Source organism: Camelus bactrianus, chromosome 27 (genome assembly GCF_048773025.1).
Source record: "Camelus bactrianus isolate YW-2024 breed Bactrian camel chromosome 27, ASM4877302v1, whole genome shotgun sequence".
Lineage (NCBI taxonomy): Eukaryota > Metazoa > Chordata > Mammalia > Artiodactyla > Camelidae > Camelus > Camelus bactrianus.
Genome location: NC_133565.1, coordinates 18,868,064 through 18,887,705, shown reverse-complemented (window position 1 = coordinate 18,887,705; position 19,642 = coordinate 18,868,064). Strand labels below are relative to the sequence as shown.

General features: G+C 41.7%; 1 long non-coding RNA gene across 17 annotated transcripts in view; it reads right to left on the bottom strand.

Annotated features, from left to right (window-relative positions):
- LOC105075165 (uncharacterized) overlaps nt 1-19,642 on the bottom strand; it is a 113,665-nt gene that overhangs the window by 60,836 nt on the left and 33,187 nt on the right. For 8 of the 17 annotated variants that reach the window (XR_012502782.1, XR_012502783.1, XR_012502786.1 and 5 more), the window contains exons 2-5: nt 14,461-16,419; nt 14,266-14,347; nt 13,713-13,897; nt 1,072-1,241 (exon numbers count right to left, since the gene is read on the bottom strand). This is a non-coding gene — a long non-coding RNA (uncharacterized LOC105075165). The remainder of the gene's footprint in view (nt 1-1,071; nt 1,242-13,712; nt 13,898-14,265; nt 14,348-14,460; nt 16,420-19,642) is intronic. The other 9 variants (XR_012502795.1, XR_012502791.1, XR_012502784.1 and 6 more) reach the window with 6 other exon arrangements.

Sequence of the window (19,642 nt, the reverse complement as noted above, 5' to 3'; positions counted from 1 at the left end):
CTACAAAGAAAGAAATAGAATTCACACTGTGTGGGAATCTAAAAGCAAGGACACAAATGAACTTATCTACAAAACAGAAACAGACTCACATACATAGAGAACAAACTTATGGTTACCGGAGAGGGGAAAGGGGATGGGAAGGGATAAACTGGGAATTCGAAATTTGCACCTCTTGAGGAGTGATAGAAATGTTCTCTATCTTGATTGTGGTGGTGGTTTCATTTGTGTATACATCTATCAAAACTCATCAAATTGTTCTAGTGAAACATGTGCAGTTTACTGTATTGGAATCATACATAATTAAGGTGTTTAAAAAAAGAGAGACCCACAGGGGGGAAGAAAAGGAATTCACATTGTGTGGTTATCTCCTTACTTAAATTTAACATACATCATCTTGGGGAGAGGGTACAGCTCAGTGGTAGAACACATGCTTACTTAAGAGGCATGAGGTCCTGGGTTCAATCTCCAGGACCTCCATTAAATTTTTAAAAAAATTTTAATTCAAAATAAATAAATAAATAAATAAACCTAATTATCCCTCCCCCCCAAAAAAGAGCTGCATAGTATATACTTGATTACAAACATATGCTTAGACTGGAGGGATATCAGCCACAAAATAAAAGCAATTATCTAGATAATTCAAATTTGAGGGATAAAGTGAGAACTACTTTTTATAAGATGTAATTTATATGAAAGAGCTACAAATTTTCCAGTGATTTAGTTGTGTCTTTTCACCAATATCTCTCTAAGACCTTTGCACATGCTGCTCCCTCTGCCCCGCCCTTACCCTTGTCACACATTCCCATAGAACTAACTCAACCCTCAATCTAGAATCAGCTCAAAGATCACTCCTCTTTAGAAAAGGTCCCTGACTTCTGTCTCTACTCCGGTTCCACATGCCTCTTTGATTTGATCTCCACACATCAGCCTCCTTCATCTCAGTAATGGCATCTCCCATCTTGAAGCCAGTGAGGACAGGATTTGGATCCATAATCCAGCAAATACAAACTCTCAAGGGTGTGCTGGACCTAGCTGCTGAAGTGCCTCCCATTCTCAAGATCCCAAACATACCAAAGTGCCACGCTCAGAGCCCTGAGATTAGCCAAGCAGTCCAGGGCTGTTCTTTGCCAAGGAAGGACCACCACTTTGATGAGGGACAGCAGCTGACCCATGTTTGCCACTTGTAGAAACAGACTTGAAACAGACAACTACATCAGGTAAGACTTCCAAAGCAGAAGCCACTAGAGTAGGCAAAAGTTAAAGACAAAATCACATCAGTCATGATTTCTTACGAAAAACTATTCCTGCCTGAACCGAAGAAAGAGAAGACCAGAAATTAGCCCAAAATAAATGATGCCAAAACCGTGTATAAATACGTCCAAATCCCAGACGTGACATTACCTAAACATATAGGAGAAACGAGGGGATGCATCATTATTATTTCATTTAGTCATCCATCCTTCCATTCAATAACTCCTTCAACAACCACTCATTGAGTCTTGAAGGGGTCATTGCAAAAGCAGACTTCAGCCCTGCCCTCATGGAATGTACAATTAGTGGGAGAGAGAAATATATAATCACACCATTTAAGATAAGGTGGCATACCAAAATCCATACAGGGAGTACCAGTAAGGATAAAATGGGACTCCTAGTGGGATCTTGATAAAGACAAGTGCTTCAATATAGAAAATCCTACAATAGAAGCCTGAAGAATAAAGTTATAGATGAAGGTACAGAGAAGGGGGGAAGGCATCTCTGGAAGCAGAATGTGCAAAGGCCCAGGAGTGGAACAGAGCTCAGCAAGTTAAAGAGCCCCTGAACAGGCCAGCGAGACTGGACCGCTAGGAACCGGAAGTAAAGTGTAACGTGATGAGGCTGAGGGCAGAGGTAGGTAGAGCCAGACTATGTAGGGCTTTGGAGACCACAGAGAGAACTTTGGATGCTGCCTTAAGTCTGCTGTAGAGCAACTGAGGGGTTCTAGGCAGGAGGAGCTCCAGATCATATCTACAGAAGGTTAGATGGTAATGGTGTTGACACAGTTTGAATAAGGAACCTCAATTTGTTAAGAAAGAAATATACAAGGGTTTTTTTTCCCTCTAGCCCTAGCTACCAACCATGCTCTAGGGAACCCCTTCCCCTCTGCTGCTAGGAAACAGACCTCTCTCCAACCTACATCCTGTGTGAGCCCAGTACCAGGCCCGCCGGTGCTGAGCGGGGAAGATCTAGAACATCAAGTAACACCCGAGGCTGATTTTTGGATCAATCCTGTGCAACAGTGACTGTTCTTGTGACAGCGAGCCGCCTGCTCAAATGCCATGCAGCAGAGCTGGAAGACGCCAGGTCGGCTCTGGCTGACACGAAATGGAGTAGGAGCTGGTCCAAAGTGTCCATAAGCAGTCACTCTCAGCACTTCGGGAGGCTGACTGTGGCTACGTGACACGAATCACTGCCCTGCGCCCCTTGACCCAGGCAGGAACTACCCACCCTGAACCCCCCAGTTAGGGTACTCTGCCATCAGTACTTATTAATGGCCTGTCTCCTCCATGCAGCAGCAAGATCCACACAGCAGGAGAGGCATGCACCTTGGTCACTGATTAGTCGCTGATGCCTGGTGCAGTGCTAGGCACATGTAGGTGCTTAGTAATGTTGTTTGTCTCATTTATACTATGGTCTGCAACACTGTGTTGTCGCTGTTTGTTTGTTTTTTTTAATCTCCCCCTGTAAGTTCTTTGAGAGCAACGTCCCCATCTTTATATTTCCAGTTAGTACCTGATACAGGATTAATTGTTTAATGAATTAATGTACAGATAAAACAAGTAATATAAAGGATCTTCATTAACGCCCCCAACTCTGCCTTCTTCTTAGTCAGCCACAGATGGTATAAAACCGCATCATCTGAGAATCTTACCTGCCGTCGGTATTCATTGCTAAAAGATGCTCCCTTAAGACTAGTGGTTAATACATTTCTATATATTAATACACAGCCAAAAAGAGGAGGCATATAAAAATTTCTGCAGCCCAAATAAGGTCGATAACTGAGTTAACAGTATTGAATCAATTTTCTAACGTTGACAAGGTACTGTGGTTCTGTAAGATGTTATCTTTGAAAAAACTGAGTGAAGGCAACAGGGGATGTCTGAATTCTTTTTTATAACTTCTGTGGGTCCTAAAAACTATTTTAAAGTAAAATATTACAATGTCTTAAAAAACAAACAAATTTTAATATTTCCTCTTATACATACATCTTTATATCTTTTTTAGTTTTATATCTATAACTTTAATTTTCATATCTATTTCTAGAATAGCTGAGAAAAAGTTGTAATCATTCACTGACGCTCTCAAGCACCACACCAGTATACAAAAAAGAAAATGCCCTAATTCTGGGCACTGTTACTGTGATCTGGCCAGAATGGCATGTAAAATATACTGGGAGAGAAAGGAGATGCATTACGTTTGCCTGGTTCAAGCACATCCTAGAAATGATATTTTCATAAACAAAGTGCCGATGGCAATGATCTTCTCTTCTCTTTTCCTTTTAGCCTAATTCAGGTCAATATCAAGTATCTCTGTCCCTTCTGCGGAGACCAGGTTTTGGAAGAGACATAGCAATTACAGGCTATGGGAAACCGTTAGTGAAAAACTCATAGGAAGCCAGAATGCCTTTAAATTTCCTTCAACTTAGCACTGTAGATGCTTTTTCTTTTTTTAATGTCAATTTTAGGAAAAGATACTTGAAATAAATATTTCAAGTGTGTCTGCTCCAATGATCTTCCTGGAGTTTTTAAATTACATGTTCAAGACCTCACTGTCATTTACATGGATAACCATGTAGATCATGATATCAAAAATCTGAAGCATAGTAGGCAATTTTTCTGCTGTGGGGAGATCTGAAAACCACCAAGGAAAAATCCATACATACATAGATTAAGGTAAAATTGCAGTTTATCTTAAACTGCTTAAACATGGAAGTTCCCCCCAAGAACTTCCTCAGCATGAAAAGCTGCAATTTCCAATACTATTCAATTAATAAGCTTCCTGGGGTCCATATGATGAAAATTATGAAAAAACCTGTAGATATCATAAACAGAAAGTCAGATTCAAAGAAGAATGACATTCCCCCATTTTTGTTTTCCCTGAAAGCCCTTTAATAGGTACATCTACGAAGGGTGCCTGCACAGTAGTCCCTGTGGTTTGGCGATAACCTATTTAAATTAAGTTCAGCTCAAGGTATGGCACCTCGATGTCACCTTAACCCACACACGGGCTTGCCCAGAAAAGATTCAGAAAGACACAGTATGATAACCAAGTGCCGGAAAAAAATGCTTCTCTGAAGGCTAGAAAACCTCATTAGCCAGAGCATCCATCTTTAATTCTTCAGGATAACATCCACAAGCTGTTAAGACAGAGTTTCACTTAATAAAGGAAATGGGGGCGGGGGGGATGCAAGAATGTTTTTTAATATTTGGCTTATTGATTCGTGAATCAAAGAAGAAGAAACTCTAATTACCTCTGGTTCTATCAGCACTGAAAGATTTCTTCCACACAACCTTTTGTGTGACAGGAACAAAGCTTTATTCCAAAGAAAATTCACTTTCAAACATCCCCAAAGAGACAAAATACCCACAAGATTCTGCAGCTCTTTACTGCTTGCCATGGGCCAGATCGTGCAATTAGAATCAGTCACTTTAAGTGCTGAAGTCTTATAATGCTAATAGATCACTTTATAATGTGAGCAGTTTTTAAAAGTCGTGTTTAATTTTCCATTATTACTGCACTGCATGCTAGTTGTGTCCGTCTATTCAGTTATAGATTCTTAAGTCCAGAGAGGGCAGGGACAGCCCAGCGGTGGCTGGGGACATTGTCCTATTCTGGTTTCAATTCTTAGACTGAATTAGAACTCTAAAATAGACCATATTTCAACTTTTTTTTTTCCCCTAACCGTGTTTATTTTTATTTCCAAACCAAAAGACAAGGGCTCCTTTTTGGTTTTGTAATTATTTTGTTTCAAAAAAGTACAGATGGACGCAGAAGCCTCTATGAAGCTCGCGTGTGTGCACGTGCGCGCGCACGTCAGAGGGGATGTGCATGCGCGCGCATGTGTGTGGTTTTCTTTAAGAAAATGAAATGAACCATAAAATAAGCCCTTAACAGTAACCTAAGAAATAAAACAAAATCATTTACAACACATGGGATTGTTGCAGGATATGTCGAGATTAGATGGTTTAAGGGAGCTATCCTGAATGTGGAAGCAATTATAATGAAATTCATGACTCATTAGCCAACATTCCATATTGTGTTTCTCATTTGTGGGTCAATGTTATTAGGAAATACAGACTTAAGATGTAGATGTTTCATTGACTTCAGTGCTAGATTATAGATAGTTGGACCATACAATGACATTTAAAGCAAAGATTCCATGGTTTTGAAGTTTTGCATTTCTCAGACGTAGGCAGTTTGGTCCTTAAGGTAAGGATGAACAAAATAACCTCGAAAGCGTATTGGTAAAAATGAAGTTGGTGATAGAAGAGTTGTCTGTAAATGTAAGGTAAGAATTACATGGTGCACACACGCACTGACGGATGTCAGTGGGGACTTTACAGGCACACTGCTTGGTATGCACCACGGCTGGTGAACTCAAGTACCCAATACTGTATGTAATGGGAACCAGATGTCTAACCGAGAGAGGAAAAATATTTTATAGCAATAAATGTGACATTGACTCTTAAAGGGTTTGCTGCTTTTAAACAACTTCCCAGTCTTCCTCTTCCTCATATGTTAAAGTAGACGGTGTAAAGAAATGATTTTCATATATTTAAAAAAAAAGTGTTTCACTTGCTACGAACTTCTAAAATGCATACATAAGGAGAAAGGATCTGAAAAAGATAATTTTGGAATTCATTCATTTGCGAAAGCATTGTGCTCAGCCATGCAAAAAAAAAAAAGTTATTAAGGCAAATAAAGCATAATTCCTCCTGCCCCTTAGGAACTTAAAATATACAAGACGTGATAAGATGCATACAGCTGTGATGGGGACATGGCCAAAGCAGGCCCTGGGAAAGAGACACAGAGTGCTCTGAGATTTCAAAGGAGGGAGAGAAAACGCCTGTAGCCAGCAGGTTCCATGAAGGAGCATCCCGCTGACTCATCCTCATCCGGGTCTCCAGTATCCTCCTCGTCACGCACCAGTGTTGCCCTGGGGAAGGCCGTCTGCACCCTTGCTGGCCCCTGCCGTGATCTCCCAGAAGCTCTGTTCTCTCTGCCTCCCCCCACCCACTCCCAATACAACCGTGACTTTGCTGCTGGGACAGTGGTTCTAAAGCGCTGATGCCATGGAGGAAACAAGTCAGGTTGCAGGCTCCGTAGGGTCCACGTCTTGCTTTGCCATGTGCTGGCTATAACCTTGCAGAATTCCCTTAGCCAACCTCCTCCCACTTGCATTTTCTCTTCTGTAGGGTGAGGATTACCAAAGCACGTGTCTCACGGGCTTGGTGTCAGGATTGAATGAAGTCTGCACATAACATGCTTTGCTAGGTGCCACCATGAAGTGAGGGCACTGTTGGTAGAAACTCTTTTAGCTGTTCTATCAATCATCAGATCTAGTTTTTATAGGATGAAATCTAACAACCTTATTTTGGGGAGCCAGGGTGATAGGAAGCTGGGGCATACCTGCTTCTCCAATTCTTTCTCTCAACCCCTTCCCTCAAATCCCCAACTTTCTTCCCACCCTTGTCCACTTGTCATTGTCTGATAGGCTTTCTGTGCTCCAGCCCCTGTGCCTTTGCACATGCCATGGACGCTTTACCTTCCACCTAGCTACATAGCACATTCTTGCTGACCCTGCAGGTCTACTCAGCAGCGGATCTCTCTGTGTCTTCCCTGATTTCCTGTGAAAAATAAGTGCTTCCTTTACTAGGCCAATGGTCACAAATTCTTGGTTCATACAGATAGCATAGACTGAAGCAGGACAAGGTAATCAGTAGGGAGTGGTGGGGACTGTTGCAAAAAGGAGAACTCATGCCTTGGCTACGAGGGGTCAGCCACTCATCACTGTTGCCATGATGAAATGAGGGCTCAGTGTTGCTGAAAGCTGCATGATGAAATCACTCAGTACTGCAGAAACTTTTATTTCTTCAAGGTAACATAGAAATCTGCATTTTTTATCTGAAATCTCCAGTTGTTAACAGTTGGCAACTAAATTTGATTTTTTTTTTTTTTTTAGTGCTATAACTTTGCACCAGACAAAACCCTCTGGGAACCAAATGGCCACCTGTGGGCAGACCTCGGCTCTTGGATCACTTTACTCAGGGATTTCCTTACAGGTGCACCCCCTCCATTCTGGCAAATTTAAGTTTGTCTAATAATTGTTTGCCCACATACTTCTCCAAGAAGGACAAGGAGCATGTTGGGTTTTCTTTGTCTTTCCAATGTCCAGCATGGTAGATGGCTCAAAAAAGAATCTCAGTGAATTTTGTATTAATATTTCCTGAGTCTGAAAACCAGAGTAGGATCTGCAGATGGGAGGTCCTTCCAGGCAGGTCAAAGAAGATAGGCATTCCTACTCCAAATATCTCGATTTCTAAAGAGGAGAGATTTTATAGATATCATAAGCCTTGGTCAATATCTGACTTCCTTAGAATGGTCTGGAACTCTTCCTACAAAGCTCCAAAGCCTACTCCATGACGAGTAAGACTGGAATCAGCCCTGAAATGTTAATCTAGTCTATAAACTCAGCCTATATGCAGACTTAGTCTGTAGTTGGCATGTAAGTGAATAACTCAATGAATGAATTAAATCTCCCTGAAAGAGCCCCAGCTCAAGTGTCGGATGTGACCCGGTCTTAATTTTGTTAGAAAGTGAGCATAGAGCAAATCCTGGACCAGAAAGAGACACGTTGTCTCTGAAACCATGGACAAGAAGAAAATGATAAAAGCAGGGATGTGGACAACTTAGAAGACTCAGTGAACACAATGACAATACTTTTTTGTTTTAACGTTTTGAATGTCCTTACTTTTTGATCTGATGATGCAACTTCTAGGCACCTCCCTCAAGGAATAATCTTGCATAAATATTTAGCTGTAGGTATGTTCATTGCAGCTTTGTAATATTGAAAAACATGGGGGCTGTTATATGAGCAATAACAGAGGACTTATGACTAGTAATAACAATAAGTGAAATCTACTGAACCCTTACTTATGTGGTAGATCGTGTGCTGGGAATGTTGGCATCATTGTATCACTTAACCATGTTGCTCTATCCATCTTACAGATGAGGACTCTCAGGCAAAAGTGTTTAAATAATTGGCCCAAATCACATAGCAAACAAGGGTCAGCACAGGCATTTGAACTCAGTACTTGTTCTCCCACAAATATTCAACATCCACTGTAGCCATTGTGCAGTCATGGAAGTTATAATCTAGGAGGGTATAGGGTGATACAAGAAAACTTATGAAGTATTATGAAGTGAAAAACGTAGGTTGCAAAAAAAAAAAGTGTCATCTTGCTCAGGCATTGTTAGATAAAGATATCAGAATCCTTCAGACACTGCTCCACCACTAAAGAAGGTTTTGAGGTGAGAATAAAGGCTATCCTGCAAAAGGCACTGTGGGATTAGTGCCAGAGATAAGGGATGCCTCTAGACTCCAGGCATCTGTTCCTCTGCTTCTCATCCTGTGCGTCTTCTACTCATCTCTTGCAAACCACCTTTTTCAATAACTGCACCTCAGTGTAACCCAGCTGGGGCCTGATGTTCACCCTGGACCAATTAGCTGGGGCCAGGGGCTGGAGTTCTGTAACTGCTGCTTCTATAAAACAGCAAATGGTTTGGAGGAAAGCACTACCTGTCTAAGTAGTAATTCTGTTTTTTTTTTGTAAATTAAAACCATAAATATGGAGGGGAAAAAAAAAGATGGGAAGGACCCACACCAAGCTATTAATAGCATTTAAATGTACATTTGTTTTCTTATTTATGTTTCCCTATGTGTTTGAAGTCTTCTACAGTGGCTATAAATTACTTTTGTATGAGGGGAGAAAAGGGGCCCAACTTCTATGAGGACTTAGAAAGTGAATGTCTATAGTCGGTGATATTTGGAGAGAAAGAGAAAAAAAGTATCCTTAGTGATGTTAAGGTGTAGGAAACTCATACCAAAGAAAGGTTAGTAGCTGAACAGCAGACCCCACTTAAAAAGTCTTGGAGGTGGAGCAAGTCCTCACCATGAGGATGTCAAGGCTGTACTGGTGGAGATGCAGGGTGCTGGGGGCACCAGGGCCATTGCGCCATGGCACTGTGCTGGGCAAATGGCTCCTAGGATAAGACAAGTCAGAGCAGAGAAGAAAGGCATGAGCTACATGGAATATAAGATACGGTTTTAGAAGACAAGAAACCATGACCATAAAAGGAAACCAAAATGGAAATATGTATTTCAAGCAATCAAATGAGGAATGGGGCAAGGAAGAGGAAGAATATTTTTTTGATCTGAAACAAGATAGCGGAGTTGCAATAGGGGAGAAAGGAGAGTGGGAGGTGAGTCCTTTTCAAGCACAGAGAGGAAGGATAAAGTGATGCCAGGGGAGATAAAGGGATGGGGACCTTAGGACTATAGAAAGCATAACACATAGAAGAATAAAATGGTTGAAATCAAAGAGGGTTGGTGAAACTAAGGTGAGGTGGGAGAAGAGAAGACGGGTAACAAGAAAATGAGATCTGGAGGACACATTATTTGGGCTTGAACAGAGCTTGCCAGAGCACTGATTCCAGAGTTGGGGAATGTTGACCACTGCTGTCTTATTTTCCTCCAACGGTCCCCAAATGATAACCTGCTACGAGCCCCTCTAACTGCACTCTGCCTATGGTCTCTCTGTAGACACGCACTCATCTTCTATTCTACCTGGTCCATGATCCCCTACTACCTTGCTGTTCTGCAGAATAGATTTTTCATTACTTTTCACTAATTACTTCATTGATTTTTACATCTCCAACCAGACAGGTGGCTCCTGGAGACTGAGAGGTTGGGAACAGCTGATACTGTGGTTGGATAGTAGTGGTTTTAAGATGCTCCTCAAAGCCAGAGAAGTGTCCTGTGTGATCTCCCTTTGAATCTGAGCTGACCCTTGTGACTGGTGGACCAACAGCATATGTACCTGTGCTAGAACAAAAAGGATGCTTCAGTCTTTGCTTTGTTCTCTTGGGATGCTCATCTTTGGAGCCATGAGTGGCCAGGAAAGGAGCACAAGAGTGAGATGCTGTGAGGACGGTCTGGCCACATGGAACGACCAGGCCTTCTAGCTGATAGCCCAGCTGAGGGTACAGCAAGGCAGGGCCAGCATTGACCACCATATGTGTGGGTAAGGAAGCCTCAGAGGTCACTCCAGCTTCTGCCACCATCAGATCTCAGGAAAGCCTACCTGAGAGCCACCCAGCTGACCTCAGCCAACACTCAGAACCATGACGGATGATCACAAATGACTGTTGTGGTTTCAAGTCAGTAAATTTTAGGGTGAGCCTGTCATAAGGAAATAGATCATTGAAACAGACATAGTTGGTTCCCAACAAATATCTATTCAATTTAATGCAACAGCAAATAAGGGAAGGGAACATTGTCTCTTGATCTTTTCCTCCCCTGTTGTCTTACTCTCCATTATCTTCTGTTCCTTGGTCAGGCTCTCCTTATATCTTCCATCTCTCTCTCTCTGCAAATCCAGAATTTATCCCTGGAGAAGAGGGAGTTACCATCCAGAGAGCCCGGGCTCTCTCATACCTACAAAAGGCCTTTGTTTTCTCTCTTCTGGTATAAAAGAGCTCAAATTCTTTTACTAAAAAAAAAAAAAAAAAAAAAATGGTTCTCATTTTCCTGTTCTTGACTGACTTTATTCCTCCTTCCCAAATGATCTTTGAGTCTTGTGTGTACTTTTTAGGATGTAAAAATTAAGAACAAGATACTCTACCCGTAGATGGTCTTGGCTGGAACCTCACCCTTATCTGGAAAACACCATTGTTTTGGCCACTTTCAGATCTCCTTGCGGCTGGCTGCCCTGCCCATCCGCTGCAGGAGTCCTGACTCGGTTCCCCAGGCAGCACGGGGGGTCTGGCGGCAGCAGCTGCATCAGGAGCTTGAGTGGGAAGGTCAGAATGGCGGTGGGGATGCCCAGTGCAGCTTCAAAGGCAGCCTCACAGGAGGGGTGCTCAGACGCTGTAACCTGGAGACCAGCCTGGCTCTTCTTGCTCAGAGAGACAGGCCACTGAGCAGCTGATAAAGCACGGAGGTTGAGGAAGGGGTGAAAACTAGACCAGAAAATTCCCCCACCCTCTATGTGGAGGGGCGAGTGTTCCCTCTGTGCTGCCTCTCGGGGTAGCCTGCGCCGCCCCTACCTCGAAACGTCACCTGTGACAAGCCAAGGCGGGTGCCCACTGACAGAGTCCTGCTCTTGCACAAACGCACAGAAATCTGGAGGAGCAGAGAACTGCTCAACGGAGATATGAAAAAGCGATCCCCAGCAACGGCCAACTGCATGCAGGGTTGGCCCAGCTCACCCACAGCAGTCAAATATCATCTCAGGTCAAGGAGACAGCCCCGCAGCCCAAAATAGCCTCCCTTCCCAGTTGCCATCGGGTCTAAAATTATACCATTGAAGATTTATTCCTTTGCACACCTCACTTTCACTGGGGGCCGGTCTGGGTGGGGGCAGGGACTGATGAAGTGTCTTCACATTAAGGTGTAAAAGGCTTGACAGCTCCATGGGAGTTATGTGGGGGGCAGGGAAGGAGGCAGGTGTTGAAAGGAGAGGGCCAAGGCAAAGGAAGTGCGGGTGAGGGAGACCAAAAGGAAACTTCTCCTATTTCAGACTTTTACCCAGAAGGAACCGAGCTGGCAGCTACATCATAAAGCCGAGGCCTGAGCAATATGCCAATAAATTTGAACCATGCATGTAAACAATTTTAATCATGTATTCCTTGAAATGCCTTTATAACACATTACTATGCAGAGCCGCACAGACCACAACTTCAAATTGCCTAAGCAGGCAAGGAAAAAAAAAAAAAGTAAATGAAGGGGCAATTAGAAAAAATAGCAAGAGGAAATATGAGGAAATGGTCTCTACCTATCAGGCTGGAACACAAAAGCAAGCTCCAAGCAGGTAATCAGATCATCTCCAACAGAGTCTCCATTTCTAGGGGAGGAGTTCCTCAGAAATTCAGGCAAGACCTCTGCCCTTATATACAGAAGTTTGGTTAACTTGACCCCAGAAAATGAAGCAGTAAACAAAATAAAAACAATCACTATTGGAAATACTCCTCCAGTCCACCGTCCCAACAGCCACCAGCTCCATCTGATTCTACCTTTGAAGTCCTTAAGCAATAGATAAAAATTTCAGAAAGGTAACACACACCCCCATCCCCACCCTCACCCCTGCTGAAACCACCTCTGGGGCAGAAAGCCCAGCACCATGGATCCTGGATGTGCCTTAGGCTGAGGCTAGAATACAGATAGGGACTAGAGGAAGGAAAGAGCGAAAGGCGAGGGAAAAGAACAGAGTGCTGAGAAGGACAGGTTCCAGCAAGAATGGCCAACATGTCCTCATCATTTGTCTATTCAAAAAGGACTGTCATTTAACTTTACCTCCAGTCCTCCAAACTCCATGAAGGATGGACATTTTATTCCCAGTGTTATGACTGAGATCACTTTGGATGAGAGAAATTTGGTGACTTGTCCAAGGTCATACAGCTGGGTGTTCAGGGACATGGGTAGGTCTTGAACTCTGAGTCTCACTAACTAACCCCTCTATTTCTTCTACTCTAATGGTCTTTGGAGCTACAGTACCCAGGGATTCCAGAAATGTTCCTCCTGAGTCTATGAGTAACTTACTGATAATTTCTGTAACTAAGACGGCCATCCTTAGCCTTGATTCGTTGATTCACTCAACAACGACTGAGTCTTAGCAAGGGCCGCGCATTGTTCCAGGAGCTGGAGTTCACCTTCGTGGGGATGTCACATAGATGACTCCATGATGGTTAGTCTCAGCTGTCCACACACTGTACGGTGGCCAGATCATCCTTTTCTATGACTCTTGTCTAATTTTCTCATGATACATAAGACCATCTGAAACCACGTAGTTCATTTCTTATTCACTATTTGACTGCTTGCCTTCTCTCTCTAGAAAATGAGGTCCTTCAGGGCAGGGACCCTCTCTGATTCAAGCTATCTCTCTAGTGCTTAGAACAGTTCCTGCACGTGATAGGTGCTTAAAAAATATCTGGCCAAGAAATGACATTGAATATCAAAGAGAGCTTTTTCCCCAGTGCCTGTGATGTGTCCAAAGCCATGTGAGACCGTCTGCATCAATCATCTCATTTTATATGAGCCAAAATAGAAAACGGATGAGGAAGATGGAGTTCTAATAATGGTGAAGAAAGGGCTTGGAAGAATTAAAGCTCAGTTTGAAATGCCTGTACCCTGTGCCACTTAATGCAAGAACAAGGGCCATCTTGTGATATTAACAGGTAACAAATTTAAAACGAATAAAAGGAAATACTTTTTAAAACAGCATATAATCTACCTGTGGAATTCACTGCCGCAGGATATTATTGAGGCAAATAGTCTAGCAAGATTCAAGAAAGGATTAGACATTTATATGAATAGGAATAATATTGGCAGTTACACTAACTAGGTTAAAAAGTTACAAGGCATGTCCGTCCCGGGGCTCCAGGGCATAACTGCTCACCAGCTGGGGTGAGGAAGGAATTTCCCCTTGTGATAGAGCATTGCATAATTGGCCATATGCACAATGGCTGGTATTTTTGCAGTCTTCTGTAACAGACGTAGAGCCCACTGCCCTGGGCAAGTTTCTGGAAAAGTCGGGCCAATGACCTCTTCACATGGTTATTTCTGTCTTCTGGTTGCCCAGTCCTGAGTAGAAGGTACAGAGTACACAGAAACGTTTCTGGGATTTGTACCTGAAAATGTTTCCATTTCAGAAAACAGAACTGGTAAAAAGAATTTTCTGTTTCCTGATGAGGAAAATACTCACAGAATGAAATCATGCCCTAGTTGGAATCTCATTAGCGACACAGCCAGCAGCACCGGGAGGCAGCCCGGGCACTGCCAAACTTCAGCACATTGGAATTCTGGGAGAATCTCACACAACAGCATCCACTCATCACTCGTGTCCATCTAATACAATGCCTTATGCACGTGCACTTAACATGTATGTGTTCAACGAAAGTGTGTTTTTGCAGGTGTGGTAAGGAAAGTTGTTTATAAAGCTGTCCACTCACCTGTCAAAGCTTTTCTCTTTGTTACACAGCCAGGCACTGTCTTTGATTCTTAGCGATGGACATCCTCCATTTTTTCTTCATCCTAACATGGAAAACCCAAAAGGCAGTTGTGAGCCTTGCATCAGAATATGTGTCCATAATAACATGCTATCATATAAACGAGGACATGGAAACTAAATTATTCATTCTACTTACTTAATGTTACAAATCTTAGTTATCCGGGTGTAGACAAGACTCAGAAGAAACTGTATCAGTGTTTGAACTATTTAAGAAAGAATGTCCCCCCAAAAACTGTAGGACAAAGAACGTTCTGCAAGCCAAAACAGAAAGGGAAATTTTAGTTTAAATCCTCAAACCAGCACTGAACCTAAAAGATTTCAAAGATTCTTGAATAAAAGCAGATAGATACACAAGAAAATGTTGTATAAATGTTAATACAGTGGGCTTCTATTATCCGTGGATTCCTCATCTGTGTATTCAACCAATCAAAATTTAATCTGCAGTTAGATGAACCCGCAGAACCCATTGCAATGGAAGGCCAGCTGTACTACATCATTTTATACAAGGGACTTGAGCTCCTCGGATTTCGGTTCCCTCAGAGGTCCGGGAACAAATCCCAAGTGGACATCGAGAAAAAACTGTGTTTCTTCTGGAAAGAGAGAGAAAAAGAGAGATCATAGTTGCCATTAGTATTTCCAAATATGTTCTCAAAAAATAAGTTAAGGGTCACTGGTCTAGGAGCCAGTCCACGAGAAAATTCTCAAGTCCCTCTGGACAGTCTTTTCCACGTATGTGATAGAATTGCTCTTGTAAGATTTGCTTCCTTAAACTGGCAAAATCGTATTACTTAGATTCTCTTAGTATAAGATCATACATGTAGTAACCAATTCCCATCCAAAAGAAAAGACCTTAGACATTTAAGTGTTGCTTCAGAGAGCTTCCAGTCATTTTATTAACTGGTGAAAGATTAATCTTTTCAATTTTGGCTATTTCCTCTTGGTATAAGATTTTCTAATTACTTTTTCATGTAATTAGCGTAAGAGTAGAAGCTATCAGATTTTTGTTTATTGGTATTGGGTTGTTTTGGGGTTTGGTTTTTTGTTGTTGTTTTGTGGGGCGTTTTTTGGTAGTTGATGTTTGTTTTTCACTCAAAATTAACCACATATCATTAGGAATTATACGTTAAGAGTGTAAGCTCTGTTGACAATTAGAATGGGACTCAAATTTCACTCTACCAGTGTTCAGATAAACCAATTCCTGAGACTCTTTTTCCTCACCTGTACAAGGGGGATATAATACATTTGCCTTAATCTGGTGGGCAGATTAAAGGAGACATGTCCGTAAAGCATCTGACACATCGCCTGTCATATATTAAGCAGACAATTAATTTTATTTATTATTATGACTGTGCATACTTTGCCTATGTATTTGTAATCAGTAAGAGTACATAACCTATTTCAATATTATTACATTGTTTGCATAACAATAAGCATCAAGAAAATATTTTATAGTTCCATTTCCCCTATTGTTAGGTTTATGTTAAGTTCTAACTCTTGTAAACAACAGCTTGATGAACATCTTTGAACATTATCTTTTTGGTGCTGAGAATGGGTTCCTAGAGGTAAAATTATTTGGTCAAGGGTTATACAAATTTGCATGGCTGTTGATACACAAGGTCAAATGAGTTTCTTTGAAGGTTTTTGCCAATGTACCCCACCACAGCTCTAGAAGGGTATCAGTTTTGCTCTTTGGGGAATAATGGGAATTATTATTTACCAGGAATAAAAAGAAAGGAATTAAAAATAATGAAAAACTTGTACAAGTAAGTTGTTGTATCACCAGATCTAGGGGGAAAAAAAAAGAATTCTGTGAACGGTGCAAATTTCCATTCCTTCAACATTAGCCAGTTTCCTTTCAAGCACTTTCTCAAAGTGTTATACCCAACCTCTCAGAAACTTCTCCTGCAGTCACACATCTGCAGTCACACATCTTGTAGTTTTCCAGCTGAGTGAAGTCACAGAGGGAAAGGAGTGCTTTCCTGGTTTTCTGCCAGATGTCCAGTGGTCCCACGAAACCCAGTGATTCAACTGCTCGCTGCTGGCATGAAGACCCTGTGCACAGGGCCATTCCCAGAGGAAATGGGACCTGGTGAGGCTAATACATAAATATTTTCTTGAGAGGTGAAATAGCGTAGAATGACACAGCTCACATCTGACCACAAAACATGGAAGGTGTAACCCAATGAAGCGTATCACCTGAGCTCTGAAAGGGATAATCTGAGGAGGAACAGTTGGTTTATGCAGCTTTGCAAGAGACCTAAATAATAGCTGGTTTTGTGGGAAGAGAGGGAAAAAAAAAAGAAAAGAAAGAGAATACTTTGGCCTTTGGTAGTGAATTTACTACATGTGAAAGATGAGGGACGGACAATGTTGAAGTGAAAATTTTCTAACTCAAGGTGATCAAAGAGAGGCTTTCCCTTAGCCTTTCTATATCAGTAGGCTGCTAACCCCCCACTTTCTCTTTAAGCAAGTCCTGAGGAGCCCCAAAACTTTATTTGCAGTCTGTGTGGGCATTGTCCTGACAAGAAAACATCTGACCTCCCTGCTCATCCACACCAAACTCTCTGATACGAAATCTCTTTTAAGACACTCACTTATAAGGCTGCTTCTCCCAGCTCAGCCACGATGGAGTATTCACATAAAAGGTGCAAATCTCAGTCAGGGTCATTTTTTTTCTTTCTTCAATTGAAGTACGGCTGATTTACAATGTTGTGTTCATTTCTGGTGTACAGCATAGTGATTCAGTTATTACATATATATTCTTTTTCATGTTCTTTTTCATTGTAGGCTACCAAAGGGTATTGAATATAGTTCCCTGTGCTAGACAGTAGGGCCTTGTTGTTTATCTATTTTATATAGTTAGTATCTGCAGATCACGAATTCCCAATTTTACTCCACCCTCCTCTTTCTCCCCTGGCAACCATAAGTTTGTTTTCTATGTCTGTGAGTCTGTTTCTATTTTGTAAATAATCTGATTTATATTATTTTTTTTAAATTCCACATATGAGGGATATCATATGGTATTTTTCTTTCTCTTTCTGGCTTACTTTACTTAGTATGACCATCTCCACGTCCATCCATGTTGCTACAAATGGCATTATTTCATTCGTTTTTATAGCTGAGTAGTATTCCATTGGGTATATGTACCACATTTCGTATGTGTGTGTGTATATATAGATATATGCCACAACTTCTTTATCCAGTCATCTATTGATGGATATTTAAGTTGCTTCCATGTCTTGGCTATTGTAAATAATGCTGTTATGAACATTGGGGTGCATGTATCTTTTCAAATTAAGGGTCCCTCTGGATATATGCCCAGGAGTGGGATTGCTGGATCATATGATAAGTCTATTTTTAGTTTTTTTCATGGAATCACCATACTGTTTTCCATAATGGCTGCACCAAACTACATTCCCACCAACACTGTAGGAGGGTTCCCTTTTCTCCACACCCTCTCCAGCATTTGTCGTTTGTGAACTTTTTAATGAAGATCATTCTGACTGGTGTGAGATGATACCTCATTGTAGTTTTGATTTGCATTTCTCTGATAATTAGCAATGAGCATTTTTTCATGTACTTATTGGCCATTTGTATGTCTTCATTGGAGAAGTATTTGTTTAGGTCTTCTGCTCACATTTTGATTCAGTTGTTTTTCGCTATTGAATTGTATGAGCTGTTTGCATAGTCTGGAAATTAAGCCACAGTTGAGCTCTTTTGACACTTGTGGATGGTGTAACATTATTTGTTAAATTCCAGAATCTGGTACTGGTTAAACAGGCTGAGAGAATTAGTTACTTCAAAGGTGGGGACCATTGCCATGATGTTTTATTTTGACTCCATGGATGTCTGCACACCTGGATATGAAGCACAGCTAAAGGCAAGCAACATAGTAGAAGGAATAAAGACTCAGCCTTCCACCACTACTAGCTGTGTGACCCTATGCATGCCATGAACCTCTCTGGGCCTCTGCTGCTACTCTGTTAAATGGAGACAGTAACTGCTTGCAGAGTTATGTGAAGAGAACCCCAGCTCCCAGCACACAGGAGATTTTTTATGTACACATATATGCATATGTGACTATGTGTGTGTGCACTTGCGTTTTTGAAAATCAATTACTTCTCTCCATCTTTATAGCTCACAAGGTGACTTTTGAAATGTCAATCAAGAAAGGAAGGAAAGAAACAGATTTTCCTCTCCAACAAGAAAAGGCAATTAAACGTCAAATATTAACTGTTCCTGGGAGTAAATTTTTTTAATGGGTTAAAGACTTGGCCATTATAGACCTCCAATATGTAATTTCTAAGAAAGGACGAGGTAATATTTTTTTTAATTAAGTGGAAGATAAAACACTAGAACCAGTGTATCCATTCAGAAACCACTTTTTTATCCATTTTCCGGAGCTTCCCGATTGCATCATGCCTTTTAAGAGGCCCAATTTGTTGAACGGCACTTTATTTTAAGCCTTCACTTGTGAAAAGCATTGATTTATGATAGAGCTGATTAAAGCAATTGTGTCTTAAGCAATAATGACTTCAATTATTGGACTTTCACCGTTGTGCATTATTCTGATTTGCTCCCCATCCTTTCCCCATTTGGGTTGATTCTAAGGAAGGGAGTGTGATAGGTGATGTAATTTGGAAAGGTTTCTGCACAAATGGAATATCAGAAAGGAAGGTATGGAGCGATGGACTGCTGTACCCTTTTTGATGCTGGGAGGGTACTGTATTTTAATATGCTCTGACAAACTCGGACAACTCCCGGCTGAACTCCTACCCGATATCCTTAGGGTTATGGAGAGCTGAGAGTCTGCTCTATTCCCACTGGAGCACATTGAAGTCGGAGGAAAATACACCCTAAGGACTCCCTCCAAACCTGGTACTGAAAGTCTCACCCTCTCTTTTTTGTGGGCGTGGAGGAAACAGCTAAGCTCACACTTAGATCTTTAACTCATTTGAATCTAGCATTGATGTAATGCAGACCAAATTTTCTCTTCTTCTCTGAGAGCCTGTCCCCTGGATCAGGCTGGTAAATAGAAAAGTGAAATCGGCCAGGAGCCATATGCCAGGGAATGGTGGCAACTGTGAAGGGACCCTGTGTCATGGAGGAAGCTGCTCCTGCGCCCTAGAGAACTGTCACCACGTGCAACTGTGGCCCAAATGGTGCCACATCTTCTGATTTTTGAAAGAATCCAGAAATCTGTATAGTTAGATGAAGTGGAAGTCTCTCCGTTTCTAAAGGTTGGACAACTCTGGCCAAATTCAGCCTGGAGGCCACCTCTCCTGTGCCTCCTATTTGGTGCACAAGTGATCAATCTA